Genomic DNA, 9,905 nt, shown 5'->3' on the forward strand with positions numbered 1-9,905 from the left:
GATATTAAGACTTCCTGGCTGGGCATGGTGGCTCACGCCTATAATCCCAGAACTTTGGGAGGCCGAGATGAGAGGATTGCTTAAGCCCAGAAGTTCAAGACCAGCCTGGGCAATGTAGTGAGAGGCCCCATCTCTACAAAAACATTAAAAAATTAGCCAGGTGTGGTGGCATATGCTTGCAGTCCCAATTACTTGGAAGGCTGAGGCAGGAGGATTTCTTAAGCCTGGGAGTTTGAGGCTGCTATAAGCTATGATCACCCCACTGCATTCCAGCCTGGGTGACAGAGGAAGACGCTGTCTCAAAAAAAAAAAAAAAAAAAAAAAAAAAAAAAAAAAAAAAAGAGAAGACTTCCTACACTGTTGTTTAGCCTGCATTGGGTTGTCATCTGTGTGACTTTGGCTCAGTCAACTTCTCTTAGCCTCAGTTTCCACATCTGTAAAGTGGGATACTTGTGTAATTAGATTTACTGTGAGGATTAAATAGGAGCCCACATGAGAAACGTATAACACAGTGCCTTCACATAAGCACTAGATAAACGGGAGCTGTTAGCCTACCATTTTCTAAATTCTTACAGAACTTAGAGTGCATGCCCCAAAATTTAGCACATATCTGAAAAACAACATAGAAATATATTCTCAAATCTGATGGGCAAGTATTTTCTCACCCAATAGACATAAGCACTTTGAGGGTAAGGTTGATTTTTGTTTGGTTCCAGCTGAGGAAGCAGCCACTGTGAGCACTTTGAGTAAAGTCAAATCCTTTAGTCTTTTTTCACTGTTCTTTTCATCCTCTGATTATCAAAGAGATATTCTCCACTGGTACTACCACAGCTTTAACACCTTTCTGATACAGAATAACCTCCCTTTTCATGAAGAATGAAAATGCCTAAGGTTCAGGGAGCCTTAGATAAGCAACCATTATTTCGATGGTTACTTCGTATTGGTGGTACTTGTTTCTTGACTGTTTGTTTCCTTTTATAAAAGTGATATAAACTTTCTTTTTAAAATAAATTTATTTTATTTTTAAAAATTAAGTCTGCTTAAAAAAACAGGTAAATGATGGTACAAATAGTACTTAGACATGGCCAAAAATATCATAAAGGTGGTACTCAAATGAGTGATGTTGGGAAAATGCTGAGTTAATAAGTATTGAACTGATTAAAGCAGGAGTTCTGTTTACAAATGGAAATCAGAAATTATATGTACTGCGCTAAAGCATTCACTAATTCCAACCTGATACCAGTGTTGATTGACTCTACTTCCTCACCCCTACACTTAGCCTAGATAACGGAGTGTAGTGAAGTTATGGGTCTATAAGCATAAGGAACACTTCTAAAAAATCAGCATAATATTTTTCATTTCAACACCCAGGACACCGACAACCAGCCCCTTTCAATTGTCTGGAAAAAAAAAATAGAGATTTGTGTTTTCTGATTTTATTGAAGCCTCCAGAAACCATCTGCACATATACCAGACATACAGGGTGACACCCATGACTCCAAATAGGCTGGCAAATTAGGCCAAGTGTATCTCTGTGTCTATAATTATCAACTGCAAATCCCAGAAAGATGTCTACAGAACTGAATCAGGAAGAAATGGGGTGCTCTCTCTCATCTCTCAGCGCAAGCAAGCCTTGTTCAAGAACAATTAGCATGACTGGTGGTTCCTTCTTCCCGAAGGTTACACTTCCAGGCTGAGAGCATCTGCTGTACATTTCTTCATTTCTTTCCCATTTTGAGCAATTTGGTTCCTAAGCTCAGTTTCCTCGTGGCTTCCTGGAGCTCTGATGACAAACCGCCATACTTTGTTCCTGTCCTTTAAGGCCCTGAAGGGCACTAGAGAACACACAAAATTTGTTTCTAATTTTGCATCTGCCAAAACATTCCTATAACAATACAAGCCTATAAAAATAGGATGCAACATCCCTCTAATTCCACAAAATAAACAAATCCAAAAGGAAATTAAACACAGTCCTTGAAAATGCAGCATAAATATTTTTACACTCATTCCCCCTTTCCTTCGCTGGCGAAAACTTGTCCCTGAATTATGATTTAAGATTGCATATTTATCCTTTTATGTTTACAACAGATAATCATGACATAAGCCAATGAAAAGAAACACTAGGGCTTTCTTCTTCTTCTTGGTTTCATGTTTTGTAAAATGAATGTCCCTTGGGACAGTTTAAGAGAATGTGGAATCCAATTTCCTGACTGGTGTTAGGAGTTTTATTTTTAACTCAACTACTCAAAATAATAGACATTCTCTACGTACCCTTATCCGCAGTTGGAGTACACCAGACATGAAGCAGAATTATCTTTCCATTTTCGTTTTTAGATAGTTCAGGGTAACTTAGAGTTCTGAATTCCTGAATCTTGGCCAAGGTGATGTCATTAAATCTATAATGAAAACAGTGTCACTGAGAGAATTAATTCATTATGGTGGAATTAAGTTAAATCCTTTATGATATGCTATTAAGCACCCACACTAACTTGCTTGCATCAACCTAAATGAAGCACATTCAAATGCAAAAAAGAAAAACAAGTTCCAACCTCAAACCTCATTGGATATTAGGTAACTTTCGAAGTTAAATTTAACTATTAAAAATATTTGTAAATCTCATGGTATTTAAGACATCTTACATGTGTTGCAGTGGCCAAATACCTTGTGGTTTATGTAACATCTTTGCCTGAGGGAGTATAACTTACTGTATAAATCATTATTTTGTATTTTATAAATGTTTTTGCCTTATGACTCAGTTCCCGCAACAGCCAAATAGCACAAGAGCTGCCCAACATTTCATTAATCTTTAAAATATTATTATACTCAGTCCAGATATGATAAAAGTGTTGCCAGAGTTCGAAGTAACTTGATCAAGATTTTAAGGACATTTCTAATCCCCAAATTTACCACGTAATCAACAAATACTTATTTCATTAGGTCCTGGAGAGAGAAATAAACAAATAGGTTCTATTCCCTGTCCTCTAGAATTTTACAGTTCAGTCCGGAGCCATGACATATTCGTGTAAAAATCTATCCCCTTGAACCCATGCAGAAAAGGAAGAGCTATGTAACCATTAGCCATGTGCTTGCAAGGGGCTATTTCTGCTTCTGACACCAAATTTCTGCTGAGTCCAGGGAAACTTCCCACTTCCTCTCTATATCCTGGCTCACCACATACTTATCTAGCATAATGACTGCCTTGAAGGGGGTTGGGTTTCTTAGAGGAAAAAAACTTACGATGGTATTAAATATGAAAACTTGAATGTTAATCGTTTTTTTTTTAATAAAGGTTACCACTTCAAAAATTAGGTCATTTCGTGCTAGTGGAAAGAACATGCATTCTCATAAGATAACTGAAAGAAATCACAATTCATGTTCAAAGCATCTTGCTTCTGACACATGGCTGTTAAGTGACAAATGGAAATTTCCTGAGCTCAGTAAAACGACTTGACAATAGGCTGCATATAGTTTCTGTCGGAAAGCAGACTGTCAAAAAAAGTTGTAGCAATCATGCACCATCGTTAATGATGACCAGCCAAGCTCTTTGTCTGCAAAGACCATGGACCAAATATTGTCACAGTCAGTCATCAACTGTGCAAGACTCTTTTTGTACCAACCTCATGAAAAGAAATTTTATTTTTAAAGATTGGCTCTCATTACAACAAGTATTACCCCAAACGGTCGAAATAACAAAAAAGAATTTGAAGCCTAGCCAATGACCTGCCTGCTTTATACAATATTGATAGGACAACCCCCTGGGCAACAAAGGAATCTGATGGTGCCTTGGTTTTCTTTGTAATGAGATTTGGCCGGGATCAGGAAAATCATGTATTTATTTAAAATGGATAGCCTGACTGCTTCTCAAAAGGTTTGAAGTGGCTTGCAAAAACCAACCAACCAAACAAACAAAAAAAGCCAAGATGTTTTAAGACTTAAAAAACGTTAAGAGTACAAAAAATGAGAAAAGAAATAATCAAATGCATTAGCAGCCCGGGCGAATGCAGCTCCTTTAATTGAGCATTAAACAAACTTAAACGTAGCATTTCCTGTTCCAGAAGCAAGCAGGGCTGAAAACTTGGCTGGTGCACAAGTAAAGCTTACCAGTTGTGTTTTCGGCTGGCATCCACTCCAACTGGATGATGCTCATGCTGTATTATATGTTAAATATTGTTATCATTATTCCAGGAGCCAGGCAGAGAATAGGCACTCAATAAATGGCAGCAGTTTTCAGTATTTTTCTCCTGCATTCCCAGCAGCCGTATCACCTGCAGCATTCAGTTAATATCTATTTGAAATACACAGAAAATATATTCATGTTTTCCCTTTAAGCAACTGACTGTTAAGTGCCCTCTACCAGCAAAAGGAGGCAAGGACTTGATCTTTCCTGGGGCTCTATTTTCCTCTATAGGAGAAATGAGTACAAGAGGCCACAGCTTAATCGATGTTTACCAAAAATCACTTTTTGTTCCTAGCTGGGATTTTGCAACCACATTATAAATAACTTGAGTAACACACGAGGAGGATGCACCAATTCTAGTCCATTGCTGAATAATGTGTAAACACTATATGGTGTTTCTTTCATGTCTGCAAAAAAGAGGGGGGGGGGCACGTTTCTCTCTTTTTCTCTAATTTTCTTTATATTTAAGTTTCTCACCTCTGGAGGAGTGCATGGAGCTAATTGTGCATTTCCCTTGTGTGAATAAAGGACGGAGTGTCTGCTTTCACTTCAAATTGCTTGGCCCTCAATCAACATCATCATAAATGTGACATATGAATATTAAATCCAAATATTTTATTGGCACAGATAAATATGATTTGTAAAAAGAGTCAAATTAACAATCCATTACATACTAATGGGCTCTAATCAATAAGTTTAATTTGACTAAAAGGAGAGGGGCGGGGGGTGGAGGGGAGAAAAGAGACTCAATTACACCCAAATGGTGCCATTTAAAATTATAAAGGTGACTGACTTCTACAACTTTTCAGCTGTATTCTGACTTGGGGGCTTATGGACCCAACACCGGAGCTGTGTTGAAAGTGAGCATCTGTCCGTGGTTTACACTCATATTTCCAATTATTTTTCTTTAAAATGAACCACTGTAAATACAAAAAGTACTGAGAACAATGCAAACGAACAAGATCCCACAAAACAGAAAGAAAAACGTGTCTTTTAAAAGCCGTATTTGCTCCAGATTAGTTTAGTAAAAATGAAACAATGCACATAAATCCGAAGTTTCTTTTGTCCCGTCTCTATCTTAGCCTTCTCTTTCCCTTCCTCCTTCTCCAGCGGCTGGACTAAATGTTGTATGTTTCCTTCTTGCCTTCATTTCTGTACTTTCACTACATCTAGAGGAATCCAGAAGCCATGGGGTGTAGCACTTGGTGTCTTTGTGAAATTCTACAACTTGCTTTTTCCAACTGTCAACCTAGTTCATTCCTTTTAACTGTGATGTAGTATTCCACTATGTGATTCTGTCACTTCCTTTATTCTTTTATTTCTCTCTCATTCTCTTACTGATGGATGGTTAGGTTGGATCACCTTACTATAGTTATTCTGACATCAGTTAGGAGAAAGGTGCCCAGGTCCCTGATTATTGAAGTAGATTTTAGATCCTTGGACAGATCGCAGCCTCACCTACGGGAAGATCTACATCCCCTCCTCCAGGGCTCTACCGAGGGAGAACCAAGGTAGAAAAGCATGCCTTTCCGGCTGCTGCTTTTGCATCTTATACGGATAGCCGGCTCATGGCAATGTGACTCAAGCTGGCAGGGGCCTTTGAGCATCAAACGTGTCCTCTTTCCCCCTACCTACTTCGGCTCCGGTTTCTCTCCCGAAGCCTAAATAAAGAAGGTAACAGACAACACCTCTATTGGCAGAGGCTTCTGCCTTTTCCGTCAGGCTGGCTGCAGCACATCCGTAATCCTTATGTCAGCCTGCACTCTAGCGTTGCCGGCCCGGTCCAGCATCTGACAGCCGCGAATCCAAAGCTGCCGGCCTCTCGTTTCTAAGCAGCAGCTCACAGCGCCAGCCGCCCTCCCGCAGAAGGGGAACAAAGCCCGGCGGACTATCTCACTATCTTCTGGGTGGCAAGGAAATCTCAATCATACACCCAAGGGATGTGGTTTGTGAAAAACTAGAAAGAATGTTTAAATTGTATACGTAAATTGTTTTGTTTTACAAGCTGGGGTAAATCAGCACATTTGCAGCCCATATTTATCTGATCCACTCCATAAGACTCTTTTTGAATGTCTGCCCTTGATGTGGGGTAGATGCCTATGCAAAACATAACCGACCCCTAAATTCAATTAGGGCACTGGGGGGAAAATGGAAATCTTGCTTTGGGGTTAGTCATGACTGCTGAGAACTTCTCAGAATAGTTTCTTGGCTGTAACCGAAGATTGAAATCGAAGGATATGATTTCCAACGGATGCCGAGTAGTCAGAATGTTGGTTCGAGCTAGCATTTTTAAGAAAAAGATGGTAAATGAAAGGCCTTCCTCTAATCTGATTTCTAGCTCATTAAAAAAATTCTTTGTGTCACCCCCAGCATAGGATAGTCAACATTTATTGAGCTGGATATAGTATAATTAATGTTCTCTGTCCCAATAACAATACATGATGGAAGATGGGAATGTATCATTCCATGGGACAAACTTTAAATTGCAAAAAAAAAAAAAAACACCCCAAGGAAAACAATGTTTGAAAAGAGAGTGTTTTATTATGCACCTTTTAGCAGGAGAGCACACCCCAGGGATGCGGTTGATGAAGAAGTAGGAGTGTTTAAATTGTATATACAAACTGTTGTGTTTCACGAGCTGGGTTAAATCACAGACAGAGGTCATGGTGATCAGAAAACTTTGAGGTGGTGTGGAACCTAAGCAGGAATAATCTTCTGGCTTTGACCACGGGCTGCTGAACCCTAATCGCTGATAACAGCCGTCGAGCAGCAGAGAAACTCCACTTCATATCGATGTGGCATTTACTCTTTCAGAAAGCCCCCCACTCTGGCCGGCACTTATGGCAAGATAATTAATAGTTCCCTGAGTTATAGATCCCGAGCTAAAGGTAACAGTACATAATGGAAGTCAAGGTCACCCATAATACAGTAGCTTCTATAACAAAGGGGATTATTACTGCAATTACCGTCCTGTTGGAAAGATTTTATAAGTTTTCATCATTTTAATTCTTAAGTCTTCCTCTTGCCAGTGAAGTTTAAACTCTCCGATTTATGATGGAGGAATAAAAGCCTCTCTCCTCCCACCACAAAAGCTTTCTCTTTCGGAGCAACCTAGGTGGTTTCTAGTGAGGTCGATGAGAGAAAGACAGCCCTGTTTACCCACGAGGCCTTCAGAAAATCTCCCCGGGCGGGGCATGTCGGCTTCGTGTTGTCCTGTCCTGTGCCATGTCAGAATACTAAAATACACTCATACCCCTTATGAAGCATAATATTTTCAGCTTAAAATGAGAATATTTTCTAGTTTTGTTGATAACATTATTATTCATTTGCAGTTGATAGTACTTTTCTTCTCCTCCTGGAGCCAATGATTTTCTCCCCACTCATCCTCACCTGGTCTCAAACATGCTCAGAGGGCCTTGAAAAGTTTGTCTCTGGCCTTTTGCCTGTTGTGTCCAATGAAGATAACAGCTCTGTTTGCCAAGGCCTAAACTCAGGCCGAATGCCCGAGCACATTTTCCACCCAAACTGTTTAGTGGCTAAATTTGCTCCTGGCTGGAAAAACTCCAGCTCCCGTCATACACACGCGCGCACACACACACATACACACACACAAGCTGTTTTAAAAGCGCTTCTAAAAAAAGAGCTTAGGTCTGAAAATTGTAATTAATTTAATAAGACATCCTGCCCAGAGCAGATCAGAAGCTATATGAGCTGTTTGGGTGAGCCCATGAGTGTGGTGACAGACAACATCACTCCAGTGCTTTCCGAAATGGATTTGAGCTAACACAGCACGCATTTTTATGATCTGGACCATCTTGCTGTCTTTCTGCTCTGGACAAAAGACCGAGCAGACACAATCATCTTTTGAGAATGATGGCATCGTCATTGTCTGCATAGCAGGACTGTAATTAAGCACCAGAAATAGGACAGCTGAGAAGAGACAAAGAGCGGGGAAGGCAGGGGACTGCGAGACAGCATCGTGGGGAGAGACTGCACCAAGATAGTAGCTGAAATCCAGTATCTGCATGGATGAGGTCATCCTGGGAAAAAGTATGTGTCCAGATGAAAAAACAAAAAAAAAAAAACGTGAAGTAGGCCAGAGAAGGAGAGGCCCAGAGAGCTGCTTAGTGTCTAGGGCCTAGCTTACATGCCCCCTCCTCCAGGCAGACCTCAGAATAATTTCTCCTAGGAAAAATTATTCATGTATCAGATATTCACTAAGGGCCTACTGTGTACTAAGCATTGTTTTAGGTGCTGGGGATTCTCAGCAGTAAGTGAGACAAACCAGGTCACTGCCTTTGAGTTGATCCCAGAAGGAGCCAGGTAGGTAATGATCTGGGAGGAGAGCCTTCCAGGCAGAAGGGACACCAAGGACTGTCTAAAGAAGGCCAGGGTGCTGGAACTGAGAATGCTGGAGAGTGGAACAGGAGCTGCCATCAAAGAGGTGGGCAGGGCTTCCTCAGGTAAGATCTGTGAGCCCCAGGGGAGGAGCTGGAATTTTAGTTTAAATTCGAATGCCTGCTGATGGAGGATTTTCAGCATGGGGCCCACAGAATCTTTCACTTGCATGGAGTCCTGTGAATTCACAGGGGCCCTTCCTTCCAGGCTGCTCTCCTCCCACCCGACACTTACACACAGTGACACCTGTAGCAGCCACCTCATCCACGTGCAGGGACATGGCTGAGTTGCACCGGTAGACTGTGAATGTCAGCTTACTCTGTGCTGCTAAACAGACCTCACTTAATGCTCAGCGGGTTCCCTAAAAGGCTGGTGGATGATGACAAATAAAGTAAGGGCTAATTCTGAGATTAAATGTGTTGGGAGGGTTTGAAAAGAGGGACACCAATAATATCTTAATTCTCTTTGATTTTTCTGCTTTCATGGCTGATGAAGCTACAAAAATGTATTTCTCTCCAGAAATCAAAAAGTCATTTAATACCCACCCAACAGATCCCTTGTGGGGATTGAATAAGAACATTTAGATAAAAGTGGAACACAGGAGTTGGTCGCAAAAATTAGTGAAGGAATGAATGGATTTCATCATTGGTACATCAGAGGACTCCAAGGGTTTTGAAGTGGGTGTAGATATCTTGATTTGGGACCTGAAGAAAGAGCACTAGCTTATTCTAGCCCCAGTAATGCCCCTGAGTTATTACAGATCCTCTTTCAGGAGTGAGTGGAATCATGGAGTCCAGCCCCAGCAGGAAACTGACACACAGAGGGAGGAAGGGACTGGCCCAAGGTCACATTGGCAAACCAGGCCTGGAATTCTACACGGTGCTCTTTCCAGTGGGCTCGGCTGCCTCCTTTTAGGATAAAGAAGGGAAGAAAAAATTGGCCCAGAACACACACCGTTTGAACCCCTTAAATATTGAAGGAGGACTGGAAGGCAAGCAGACATCTCTCCCACTCTCTTTCCTGGTCCTGCGCTACAGGTCACACATAACAAGGCCCTTTCAGTGGGACACACTGGGCTCTGGGGTATCAGGGCATCGTCTACAAGAAGAGCGAGGGCCTTGGTTGGACACAACCCTTAGTTTACTCATCTGTAAAGTGGGCAAAATTTTATATATATATATATATATAATTTATAATCTGGTAAATTAACCTACTGTCTTATCTCCTGATAAATATAGTTATCACAGTGTCTGGCACATGATAAACCCTCCATAAATAGTAGCCATCACTAACATTTCTTATGATAGAAAATATAGAAAAATACGCAAAA

General features: G+C 40.8%; 1 long non-coding RNA gene across 1 annotated transcript; it reads right to left on the bottom strand.

Moving 5' to 3' along the window:
- Positions 1-1,452: 1,452 nt before the first annotated feature.
- On the bottom strand, positions 1,453-4,431 carry LOC129527747 (uncharacterized). The gene is made up of 3 exons (XR_008672815.1): positions 4,102-4,431; positions 2,272-2,396; positions 1,453-1,835 (listed from the first exon to the last, which is right to left on the bottom strand). It is a non-coding gene; the product is annotated as an uncharacterized lncRNA (long non-coding RNA).
- Positions 4,432-9,905: the final 5,474 nt, after the last annotated feature.

This window comes from Gorilla gorilla, chromosome 18 (assembly GCF_029281585.2).
Source record: "Gorilla gorilla gorilla isolate KB3781 chromosome 18, NHGRI_mGorGor1-v2.1_pri, whole genome shotgun sequence".
NCBI classification, from domain to species: domain Eukaryota; kingdom Metazoa; phylum Chordata; class Mammalia; order Primates; family Hominidae; genus Gorilla; species Gorilla gorilla.